Here is a 13,403-nt window from a genome sequence, read left to right on the forward strand (position 1 = left end):
CTTTGAGCAGATGGGGGGGGGCGGCAGAAGCCAAACTGACAGTGCTGAGGTGTGAGGGAGCAGGAATGAGGAAGTGCAGGCAGTGAGGGAGGCTCTTTTTCAAGGACTCCTGCCTATGAATGGAAGGATTGAGGTGGGATATACAGCTGAGAGGGTTCTTATGAATATAGGAGAAACTTGAGCCATGGAGGAAGGAGATAGCTGAAGAAAGCTTGAAAACACAAAAAGATGTAAAAGAATGAGGCAGATCCTGCCTACTGTATTGAAGAGATGTCCATTGCACTGTTCGATGAAAAGAAATACAAAGGGCCCATTTTGTTCTTTTATGACACAAATCCCCCCAAGTTCTCTGTATGTGTGTACATATGTGTGTACATACTATGTATATTTTAGATTTATGTGTGCCTTATAGAGTTATGCCTGAATAAGCAAAGAAAGAGGTCTGGAAAGACATTTAGCAAACAAAGTATTACCTAGGGAGGATGGGATCAGGATGGGAAGCAGCAGTGGGGGTGTGGGGGTATAAGGTCGGGTGGGTCACAGGGCAGTGAGGTGGAGGGCTTTTATACCTTTATGTACTGTGTTGTATAAAGTTAAATAATTAAATGCTCACAAAAACACAAAAGGAAGTGAATTTACTGTCTTGGATGGATTTAGAAAGGCCACTTCTTCCTTTGCAACAGGAGGAAAGGGGAGCAGACACTGATCTGTGTGGTGAGGGGGTGGGAAACCAAGGGGGTTCGTGCCTCTGTGCTAGTGATATGGACAGACAAGGCACCTGAGAGTGAGTGAGGACAGAAGGTCGGGGTGGGGGTGGGGGCTGCTGAGCAGTGGCACTCTGGGGAATAACTGTGGGGGTGGGGGATTGCAGGGAGAGAAAAAGATAACCCAGTTGCATGGAGCGGGAAGGGACCCAAGCAAAAGAAAACCGAGGGGGAGGACAGTGGGAGTCTGGAAGGAAAAGGAAGGAAGGTAAATCCAAGATGGGCACCAGACACGAATCTCTTAGAGGTGTCACAGCTTGCCACCCACTCAGTATAGCAAAAACGCACATAAGAAATGGATAGAGGCAGGAGAGGCTGGCAGGCATCCATACTTCACTTCCTACCCCTTCCAAGCTCATAGCATGTCTGTTCATTGGCTGTTTCTCTATGGAGAAGCTGAGCACTAGTTATACTTCGTTTTCAGGTCCAATCAGCTACAAGTGCAATTTCTAGCAACCCAGTCTTTACTTGCAAATACCTAAGAGTTTAAAGCAAAATTCAACTTTCTTCAGGTCTTTGATTTTACAACATGGATTACACAGTGGTTGGCAGAGCAAGTGTAGCTGAGACACTGGCAAATTGCGCAGCTGGAAGGACCTAAAAGAGATGTGAAGGCAAAAATAATTAAAAAAGAAATAATTGAAAACAAAAATTTAAAAAGGCTTATTTTGGCTTCTGTTACCATACTACTACTACTAATTTACCTCTTCCAAAAACCTTAGGAGGCATTATCCCATTTTTCAGATAGGGGAATTGAGGCACATACAAAAAAGTAATTTTCCCAAGGTCACATAGGTAGGAACAGAACAGAGGTCAGTACTCAGGTCTGTCTGACTCCAAAGCAAAAGCTACGTGCCAGGCACTGAAGTAAGCACTTTACATACACACATTATCTTATCTGGTCCTTAATCCAATGACAGGTATTACAATCACCATTTTGCAGATGCTCAGAGAGATCAAGCTATCTTTACAATACAACTGATTCCTGGTTGTCAGTACTAATAAAAGAATTAATGGCAATAATTGGGAACTAGGAAAGTTCATTAGTAAAGTCACACTTAGTCAACATGCTGGAGAAAGGAGTATTTTAGGTTACATTTTGAAGAGAGTTTAAGCCCTCTGACAAAGGCAATAATAAAGTTGGGGGTGAGGACTCCATCTAAGGCTGATTTTCTGGAAACCCAGAGTGAACCTGAAGCCCCTATTTGTTTCCATCGGTGTTTAAAATATCTCAATGCATTTCTCCATTATTTTACTTTATAATATACAGTTGAACTGAAGCTGTCATGCATTTGTCAAGACATTGTAGACAAAGTCCTTCAGAATCCTGAGTCTGTGTAACCTCTCCTACCCTTTTTTCTCCAGCCCCAAATACAAATTCCTGCCTTGCCTCCCCCTCTCCACTTCTCCAAACTCATCTCCACCACTATGCTACTGCCCACTGAAGAAATACAACTCTCAGGGGAAAGACTCATTAACTCACTTCACAAGTAGAGCTTTTTGGCCATTCTTCTCTCCTTCTCATGGTCCCATACTCCTCAGCTGGCCCAGGAACTAAAGGAGAGACAATGCTTATTTTAACCCAAGTATTGAAAACAGATTTACGATCAGTGGCATTTTTTAGAGAACACAAGTATATGTCTGCTCAACTGCTTTAGCCAATCAGTCAGTAGAACTGTATTTTGTATAATAGTGTACAGAGCCTGTTTCCTGTAAGTGGTTTACCTACGCCTCTGAACTTCAACTCTCGACCCTTTGAAGGTGCAAGACTGGAAGAGCCCAGGCTTCACAGCAACGTACACTAGAGTACAGCTCTGCCCTTTACTAACCTGGAGCTCTTTGAGGCCTCAGTGATGAAGTATATGCAGAGGAAAGTGTCAAACAGTTCAAGATTAAATTTATAACCTTTTCCAGAATAGTCATCAACACCAAAACAGCAGAGTCCTCAATGGTAATCTTGATTTATATACTCATAATACACAATTATAGAGTACATTCACAGAGTGACAATGAAGACTAATACACACACATATGCACACACACAGACACACACACAAACACACTCTTATAGTGGCTAGCACTGCCTGGCACATAGTAAATGCTAAAAACTGTCAGCTTTACCTCAGTGTCTACCTAGGCCAGTGTTCAATATGTGATAGATATTCGATAAATCCTTACTCTGTTGACTGACATACATATGGAATGTGGATACGATTCGTTTTATTTATAGACAATGCTAGAAATGATCATGTGCCTGAATACTTGAAATAGACAAGAAGGCCCACCATTTGACCAGAACACAGAAGAAGACATTACTGTACTCACTGGTTAGAGGTCAAGGCTGGTGGTATGAATGCTGAGACTCGCTTTTCCTCCTCAAATCCAAGTAGGTGCTGACACTTCAGAGACAATGAGAGGTGACTGTGACTGCTTTTTACACAGAATGACATAGCCAGAATGTCCATTTTTGTAGAGGTAGGTTGAAGCAGTGGGATTAAGTGTAAATTATCAATTATCTTTTTGCGTATTCTTCTTCCCGAATCTCACGCAAACAGTGAAACAAGTCCATTGGCTCAATCTGTAACCTAGAAGCTCTATCCCTTATTTCTCTCTCAGTTCACATCAATAACTCTTCTCGAAGTCCTGGAGAGACTTTTCTTCCAAAAGTAGTTTCCACAACCTTCCCATTTCCTTCATGCAAGAGGCCAAATAAGAACTGTATCATTAATGATGAAAACCCTTTTCCATATTGTTGGAATATACCTTGCCACGTTCTCTCCACTTGATCAAAAAACATCCAGCTGCTGTCATTCTTCAAGTCATAGAACACAGCAGTGAAGGAAAGTGTAGACATTGACACCTCTTTCAGCTTTTTTCCTCCAAAAAGTGATTGAGAAAGGTATCATCCACTTCTATCCCATGTCTTCTAAGGTTGCTGACTTCAAATAGGACCTGCTGCTTCTGCAGGCCCTCCGCAGCCAAAGAGCAAAGACCCCGCAGGCAACTTTGTCCCTTTCACACCGAGATGCCTGTAAGGGTTTGGAGGCACTTGGAAAAGTAGAGCAGATACGCATCAGTCATGGTATGAAGTGACCTCATGAGAGTCCTGTCACCATCTCCCTGTGACTGCAGGACAGTGCAGATCATCCAGGAGATGATGGGAAGAGAAGACACACTGTCAAGGCCTTCATTTTCTCACAGACCATAAAAGACTCTCATTGCTGCATTAGCACCTGAAAACTGACTCAAGAAATATGCTCTCTTTTCAGCATCTGTAAACCACAGGATCCCTGACTGGATAGGTTGTTTTAACAGAGAGTGGAGCTTCTTTACGGTCATAGGCCAGGCACTTATCAGGAGGGAGGAGCATTCAGGAAACAATTTTTTCCTCACAAAACTACGTAAGAGGGTCTCTACTGGCTTCCTCTCCTGGGGGTTAGAACTAAGATTCTCTTCCTGGTCACCTACAGGGTACTGAAGCGCTGTTACCTTCAAAAATAGATTTTAGTAATCATTGGAACACTCTGTGTGTGTTTGGTATTTACAATGATTGTAGGGTTTTAAGGGGTTTTGGCATATGAGAGAATATAATAGAGTTGATTCCATTTTACAACATGCAATTGAGTAATTAATGTTATAGTCATAAATTGAAAGGGATAAGAGACTTTAGCTAAGTTTTTAAATAGCACCAGAATGTTTTTAAAGGTTTACCATATTTATCAGTTTGTTCAATCAGACTTGATAGAGTTTTTCAAGTACTTGGGAAGGCAATGGTTGTTAGAGGCACTGAAGTGTTGAATAGAAAATTAACTGTTAAACTTATAAATACAGCTTTAATGATTGAAGGAATTTAATTGAGTTGTAAATGGAACTAATTGTTTAAGCCATTAGATATGTTCTATTCACCTTGCATTAAACTTTAATCAGAGGAAAAATTTTTAAAAAATGAACAGAAGCTTCTCTGGATATAGAAGAATAACATCCAGGGTTGGTCCATCCATATCTTGGGAAGTGTTAGTTGTCAGGTCGGCAACACTCAGGTTAGTAATATTGCTTATTTCTCGGCAGTTTGCGTAGATGAGATAATGAAACCTGCCTGGAGTAACCATTCCTGCTGCCCAGTCAAACATGAACTTGTGCCCCTCAGCTGTTTTCCCAATCCCAGCACAGCCATGAAGCACCACAGTTTGGGATGAGCTAGAGCCCTCTTCATCAAGATCAAATACGTGTTCCATTTCGATAAAGTTATCTTCTTGAGGAATTCCACACAGAGACTTTTCTGATATACCGTGTTCTTTTACAACAAGCAGACTAATTCTATATGCTTGCCATGGTGATAACATTCATTGACTCCTATTTGTAGGTATTTTTCTTTTAGATGTTTTCTAAATACTTCCTGGTAATCTAATGAGGTGACCAAGAGTCAGTAATCACAGAATACTAGAAAACAACGCAAACAACTATAACTACTGTGTTTCCCCGAAAATAAGACCTACCCCAAAAATAAGCCCCAGATAAGATCATCAGCCAGACGGACGCATTTAGTACGTCATGACGATGTTCCAGAAGAAGACCACATGACTGTATTTGAATAAATGTAGATTGTTGTACATCAAAAAAAAAGACATCCCCTGAAAACATGCCCTAATGCATCTTTTGGAGCAAAAATTAATATAAGACCCAGTCTTATTTTCGGGAAATACTGTAATACCACCACCACCGCCACCATCTCCACTGGGATATCTTAAAGGCTCCTCAAACTTTACATGTCTCAACCTGAGTTCTTGATTTCTATGCCGCTGCCTCCCTCCCTAAAAAACCCTTCCCCAGGCATCTCATTTCAGTTAAATGGTGTCACCCAGTTGCTCATAAAAATGTTAGAAGGCTCTTTTTCCCTTGCATCCTCTACATCCAATCAGTTAGCAAGGCCTGACACTTATACCTCCAAAGTAAGCCTCCAATCCATACTTATCACTACGTCCTCAAATACCACCTAAGAACGAGGCACAATCAACTCTTTCCTGGAGTGCTGAAACAGCCTCCTACACATGTACTCTTGCCTATCTATGGCTCCTCTCCACACAGCAGCCAACACGATCATTCAAAAATATCAATTACCTCATGTCACTGGCCTGCTCCAAACCTTTCAAGAGCTTTTCATTGTACTTGGTATAAAACGCAAATCTTCTCCTCATCCTACAAGCGGTGCGATGATATGGACCCTACCTGTCTCCCCTTCTCGCCTCATTTTATACCATTCTCCTTCTCAGTCCCTACACTAATGCCACACTGGCCTACTTTTAGATTTTCACAAACGTCATGGTCTGTCCCACTTCGGAGTCTTTCCACTAGCTATTTTCTCGGGCTGCAACACTCTTTCTCCTGCTTTTGCAATGCAAAGCTCCTTCTCATCCTTCAGACCTCAATTTATTTTATTTTATTTTATTTTTTTTAATTTATTGGAGGGACAATTGTTGGTGAAATTACATAGATTTCAGGCGTACAATTCTGTATTACATCATCTATAAATCCCATTGTGTGTTCACCATCCAGAGTCAGTTCTCCTTCCATCACCATATATTTGATCCCCCTTACCTCATCTCCCACCCCCCAACCCCCTTACTCTCTGGTAACCACTAAACTATTGTCTGTGTCTATGAGTTTTCCTTTCTCATTTGTTTGTCTTGTTCTTTTGTTGTTTTTGGTTTATATACCACATATCAGTGAAATCATAGGGTTCTCTGCTTTTTCTGTCTGACTTATTTCGCTTAGCATTATACTCTCAAGATCCATCCATGTTGTCACAAATGTTCCTATATCATCTTTCCTTACCGCCTAATAGTATTCCATTGTGTATATATACCACAACTTCTTTATATATTCATCTATCGAAGGACATTTTGGTTGTTTCCATGTCTTGGCCACCGTAAACAAAGCTGCAATGAACATTGGAGCACACGTGTCTTTATGGATAATGTTTCCAAATTTTTTGGGTAGATACCCAGGACTAGGATTGCTGGGTCATATGGTAATTCTATTCATAATTTTTTGAGGAACCTCCACACTGCCTTCCATAACTGCTGCACCAGTCTGCATTCCCAACAACAGTGTATGAGGGTTCCTTTTTCTCTACAGCCTCTCCAACACTTGTTACTATTATTTGTCTTGTTGATGATAGCCATTCTGACTGGGGTGAGGTGATATCTCATTGTGGTTTTTATTTGCATTTCTCTGATGATTAGTAATGTTGAGCATTTTTTCATATGTCTATTTGCCATTTGTAAGTCCTCTTTGGAGAAATGTCTCTTCAGGTACTCTGCCCATTTTTCAATTGGGTTGTTTGTTTTTTTGTTGTTGAGTTTCATGAGTTCCTTGTATACTTTGGATATTAGCCCCTTATTGGAGGAACTGTTTGCAAAAATCTTCTCCCATTCAGTCGGTTGCCTCCTTATTTTGTTGATGGTTCCTTTTGCTGTGCAGAAACTTTTACGTTTCATATAGTCCCATTCGTTTATTTTAGCTTTTACTTCCATTGCCTTTGGAGTCAAATTCAAAAATTGCTCTTTGAACCCAAGGTCCATAAGTTTAGTACCTGTGTTTTCTTCTATGCAGTTTATTGTGTCAGGTCTTATGCTTAAGTCTCTGATCCATTTTGAATTAATTTTGGTACATGGTGACAGATAGCAGCCCAGTTTCATTCTTTTGCACGTGCTATCCAATTCTCCCAGCACCATTTATTGAAGAGGCTGTCTTTCCTCCATTGTATGTTTTTAGCTTCTTTGTCAAAAATTATCTATCCATATTTATGTGGTTTTATCTCTGGGTTCTCAATTCTATTCCATTGCTCTATGTGTCTGTTTTTCTGCCAATACCATGCTGTTTTGATTATTGTAGCCCTGTAGTACAAGCTAAAGTCAGGCAGTGCAATACCTCCAGTATTGTTCTTTTTTCTTAAGATTGCTTTGGCTATTCGGGTCTTTTGTGGATCCAAACAAACCTGATGATTTTTTGTTATATTTCTTTTAAAAAATGCCATTGGGATTTTCATGGGGATTGCATTAAATCTGTATATTGCTTTGGGTAATATGGCCATTTTAATTATGTTGATTCTTGCAATCCATGAGCATGGAATATCTTTCCATTTATTTGTGTCTTCTTCAATTTCTTTCGAACATGTCTTATAGTTTTCAGCATAAAGGTCCTTCACATCCTTGGTTAACTTTATTCCTAGGTATTTTATTCTTTTTGCTGCAATTGCAAAGGGAATTGTCTTTTATATTTTTTTTTCTGAGATTTCATTCTTAGTATATAGGAATGCAATGGACTTTTGTACGCTGATTTTGTAGCCAGCAACTTTACTGTATTCGTTGATTGTTTCTAATAGCTTTTTGGTGGAGTCTTTAGGGTTTTCTATATATAGCATCATGTCATCTGCAAAGAGTGATAATTTAACTTCTTCATTCCCAATTTGGATGCCTTTTATTTCTTTCTCTTGCCTGATTGCTCTGGCAAGGACTTCCAACACTATGTTGAAAAGCAGAGGTGATAGGGGACAGCCTTGTCGTGTTCCTGAACGTAGACCAAAGGGCTTCAGTTTTTCACTATTAATTATGAGATTAGCTGAGGGCTTGTCATATATGGCCTTTATTATGTTAAGCTATTTTCCTTCTATACCTATTTGATTAAGTGTTCTAATCATAAATGGATGCTGTATCTTGTCAAATCCTTTTCTGCATCAATTGATACAATCATATGATTTTTGTCCTTTATTGTGTTTATGTGATGTCTCACATTGATGTATTTGCGGATGTTGAACTATCCATGTGAACCGGGGATGAACACCACTTGTTCGTGATGAATAATCTTTTTAATGCATTGTTGTATTTGATTTGCTAGAATTTTGTTTAGGATTTTTGCATCTGTATTCATCAGAGATATTGGTCTGTAGTTTTCTTTTTTTGTGTTGTCCTTACCAGGTTTTGGTATCAGGGTAACATAGGCCTCATATAATGAGTTAGGGAGTACTGTCTCTTCTTCAATTTTTTGGAAGAGTTTGAGCAGGATTGGTATTATATCTTGTTTGAAGGTTTGGTAGAATTCACTAGTGAAGCCATCTGGTCCCGGACTTTTGCTTTTGGGAAGGTTTTGGTTGACTGATTCAATTTCGTTACTGGTGATCGGTCTGTTTAGATTTTCCAGTTCTTCATGGTTCAACCTTGGAAGGCTATATGTTTCTAAGAACTTGTCCATTTCTTCTAGGTTATTGAATTTGTTGGCATATACTCCTTCATAGTATTCTTGCATGATCCTTTGTATTTCTGTGGTGTCCTTGATAACTTCCCTTCTTCATTTCTGATTTTGTTAATTAGTGTCTTCTCTCTTTTTATCTTAGTGAGACTAGCCAAGGGTTTGTCGATATTGTTAATCTTTTCAAAGAATCAGCTCTTTGTCACATTAATTTTTTCTATTGTCTTTTTGTTCTCTATTTCATTTAGCTCTACTCTGATTTTTGTTATTTCCTGTCTTCTGTTGACCTTGGGTTTCACTTGTTCTTCTTTTTCTAGTTCTTTAAGGTGTAACATGAGGTTATTTATTTGGTATTTTTCTTGTTTCTTAAGATAGGCCTGTAATGATGTAAATTTTTTTCTTAAAACTGCTTTCGCTGAATCCCCAAAATTTTGGTAGGATGCATTTTCATTGTAACTTGTTTCTATGTATATTTTGATCTCTCCTCTAATTTCTTCTTTGACTCAGTCGTTCTTTAAAAGTATGGTGTTTAATCTCCATGTATTTGTGTGTTTTCCTGCTTTCTTTTCCCAGTTGATATCCAATTTCAAAGCCTTGTGATCAGAGAATATGCTTGGTATAATTTCAATCTTCTTAAATTTGCTGACGCTGATTTTATGTCCCAATATATGTCTATCCTTGGGAATGTTCCATGTACACTCGAAAAGAATGCATAGTCTGATGTTTTAGGATGAAGTGCTCTATATATGTCAATTATGTCCATTTCATCTAATGTGCCATTTAGGGCTGCTCTTTCATTATTTATTTTCTGTTTAATGATCTATCCATAGCTGTCAATGATGTATTTAAGTCCCCTAGTATAATTGTGTTTTGGTCAATTTCTCCCTTTAGTTCTGTCAGTAGTTGCTTGGTATATTTTGGTGCTCCCTGATTGGGGGCATAAATATTGATGAGTGCTATGTCTTCTTGTTGTATATTTCCCTTTACCATTATGAAATGTCCATCTTTGTCTCTTGTTACCTTTTTCAACCTGAAGTCTGTTTCATCTGATATCATTATGGCTACACCTGATTTTCTCTGTGTACCATTTGATTGGAGTGTCAATTGCCACCCTTTCACTTTGAGTCTATACTTGTCCTTGTAGCTGAGATGTGTCTCTTGGAGACAGCATATGGTTGGGTTTAGTTTATTTGAACCAGTCTGTTACTCTGTGCCTTTTTATTGGTGAGTTCAGAGCAATTACATTTAGGTGATTATTGATACTTGAGGATTTTGTGTCATTCTATCTTTAGTTTTCTGGTAAGGCTGTGTCTCCATTGTTTCTTTGCCTTTTTGTTGTTGTCTATTATTTCTGTGTAGTGGTATTCTATGCTGTTTCCCTCTGTTTCTTCTTTTATTACCATATATATTTCAGTTTTGGATTTTTCTGAGTGTTACCCTCAAGTTTATGTAAAAGAAAGTTTGATATTTAGAGTATTCCATTTTCTTCAGCACGCTTACTTTCTCCATTACCATATTCTGGTTCAGGCCTTTACTCTCCCCCTTTTTATGTTGCCACAAATTGTATCTGTTGATGGTGGTCGAATAGCTTCCTTTAGTATTTCTTGCAGTGCAGGTCGTGTGTAGGAAAATTCCCCCAGCTTCTCTATGTCTGGAAAGGTCTTTATTCCGCCTTCATATCTAAATGATATCTCTGCTGGATATATTATTCTTGTAGAGTTTCTGCTGAAAAATCTGATGATAATCTAATGGGCTTTCCTTTGTATGTTACCGTCTTTTTTCCCTGGCTGCCTTGAGGATTCTTTCTTTGTCGTTGATTTTAGACAAGAACACTGTAATCCAAAACAGAAATGATGACTGTAAGGCCTAGTGGAAGCCCAGAGTAAAAAAAGTAACTGAAGCAAGGCTACTCTACTCATTTAAGGCATTACAGAGTTGCGGAAGATAGAAGGCCCAATAACCCCCTAGACAGCTGGGGTGGGTCTAGTGGGATGACATGAAGATAGCCCAAAATCAGTAGTATTCAACTTGAATGAACAAAAAGCTAAAAGAAGATAGAATGTTTGCAAACTTTTGAAGAGTATAAATACAGGTAATGTCAGATTGGGCTCTGACTTGGGTTAGTAAAGGAAGTGTAGGACTTAGGGAGTATACCTCTAATGTCTGTGGTCAAGATAAGAGAGAATGTGTGTGTCCTTCCACAACATATGTTTTTTGAGGTTATCTTATTTTACTACGCCTCTCTCTCTCTCTCTCTCTCTCTCTCTCTCTCTCTCTCTCTCTTTTAAATTGGGGAATACTGGGGAACAGTGTTTTTCCAGGATGTCAAGTCATTGTTTTTACAATCTAGTTGTGGGGAGCGCAGCTCAGCTCCAAGTGAAGTTGTTTTCAATCTAGTTGTGGAGGGTGCAGCTCACTGGCTCATGTGGGACTTGAACCAGCGACCTTGGTGTTATGAGCACTGTGCTCTAACCACTGAGCCAACCGGCCGCCCACTAGTGGCTCAGCTCCAAGCTCAAGCCACTGTTTTCAATCTAATTGTGGAGGGTGCAGTTCACTGGCCCATGTGGGAATTGAACCGGTGACCTAGAGCTTGTGATCTAACCAACTGAGCCATCGGCCGCCCTCACAACACATTTTTGATGCCATTGGTAAAGGGAGAATTCTAAGGCCATGAAGTGGAATAATATGGTATAGAAAGTCAGAAAAAGTCTATAGAAAGTCAGAAGCCATAGGCCCTAGCTCAATTTCTGTAGCTATATTACCTATAGATCTTGAGTCTATAGGTAGATTCTTCTACTTTCTGGGTCTGTTTTATTATTTTCAAAATAGTTAAGGAAATGTTAGCTTAGGTTTCTTTCCAGGTTGAACATCGTGTGGTCAGTGGTTTCAGTCCTAGCCACAGATTAGAATCATCTTCACATGAGCCTCCAGATCTTTTTTCTTTTCTTCTTCTTTTTTTTTTGCAACATTACATATCACTTTCTAATACACTTGATAATTTTCTTATGTATTTTGCTTATTGTTCATTTTCAGTCTTCCCCACCTAAATTGAATTATTGGCCCCAATTCTCAGTCTTGCCACGAACTTTGCAGGTCCACACAAAAGAAGTGGAGCTTATTTTCCCACCTCTTGTCTTCGAGCTTAGCCTTGAGACTTGCTTTAGCCAATGGGGTGTACACAGATGTGACTGAAGCTGGGCTTGAAATGTGCTTGTACAGCTAGACATGTCCCCTCTCGTGATTCTGCCACTGCTACGAGACAAGCCATGAGAGAAACAAGCCCCACTAGTTCACTGGTCTGAGGATGAGACATACAGGAAGCAGAGCCACCCCAGTTTACTCACAGCCCTGCAGCAAGAAAAGTCTGGTCACCCCAGTCTGAACCAGATTTGCCCAACAGAGCCCTACCTAATCAGCTGAATCCCAGCGGGTCTCCTGATCTGTCAGAATAAGTGCTTAATAAATTCTTAATTTTTCATGCCACTGAGATTTTGTGGTTGTTGTTATATATTGCTGTGGCAATACCTAACTGATACATCTTACTAGAAAGTAAATGCCTAGAGAGTGTTTGGCATAGAGAAGACATTCATTGAATGTGTCTTGAATAAACTGAATAAATAAATAAAAGCTTTTTTTAAAAAAAATCCAATGCCTAGTCCACATTCCTGATAAATTAAAACAGAATCTTGGATGATGAGCTTTGGCTCATACATAAAACACTTAGCACAGGACCAAGTGCGATATAAATAATACATTTTACAGAAAAAATAAGATGGCATTTACTGTAACTGATAAAAAGAAGTTACAGTCCATCAAAATTCATTCATTTAACAACTTCATTCTTAGGAGATGGAATGTTACCAGCACAGTGTTACTATATTGTCATACTCTGGACTCTTTTCCCAATCATGAGAAATATCATATCCTTCAAAAAGGAGAAACAATCCTCCAGTTATAAATTACTCCAGTAAGCACTCCCGCCTTCAGGTAATGGAGCTGGAGGGGTGGATGGCCACTCACTCTCTTCCTGGGCAATCTCAACCACGTGCATTTCAATCATCCTCACAATCCTTAATTGTTTATTCCAGTCTAGCCCTCTCCTCTGAGATCCAGATGAAAGGCTTACTCAACATCTCCACTTGGATGTCAACACCCCTCTTTTTCTTACCCCCTTTGGTAGCTATTGTTTAGTTTGTCCAGCATTCTTTCACTGATTTTTGTTTTAATAAGATTTCATCCTTCTGAGAGGAATAATCAGATTCTCTGTGCCTGGATTTTTAAACCTGAATGGAGACTGTAGAGACTGAGGTTCTGTTATCCAAAGGCCCTAAGCTTCCTCAGTTCCTGACCTCCTTGAGGCCTTGTTTTTCAGTACTTCATTTGGTTTAG

At 39.4% G+C, this 13,403-nt stretch overlaps 1 pseudogene across 1 annotated transcript in view; it reads right to left on the bottom strand.

The window, feature by feature from the left end:
• LOC308495006 (NACHT, LRR and PYD domains-containing protein 12-like) overlaps window positions 1-13,074 on the bottom strand; it is a 77,014-nt pseudogene extending 63,940 nt beyond the window's left edge. Inside the window, exons 1-4 of the transcript in view lie at window positions 13,035-13,074; window positions 4,683-5,168; window positions 3,090-4,238; window positions 1,233-1,361 (exon numbers count right to left, since the gene is read on the bottom strand). The product of the transcript in view is annotated as an NACHT, LRR and PYD domains-containing protein 12-like (transcript). The remainder of the gene's footprint in view (window positions 1-1,232; window positions 1,362-3,089; window positions 4,239-4,682; window positions 5,169-13,034) is intronic.
• Between the last annotated feature and the right edge of the window lie 329 nt (window positions 13,075-13,403).

Source organism: Rhinolophus hipposideros, assembly GCF_964194185.1.
Source record: "Rhinolophus hipposideros genome assembly, chromosome: X".
Lineage (NCBI taxonomy): Eukaryota > Metazoa > Chordata > Mammalia > Chiroptera > Rhinolophidae > Rhinolophus > Rhinolophus hipposideros.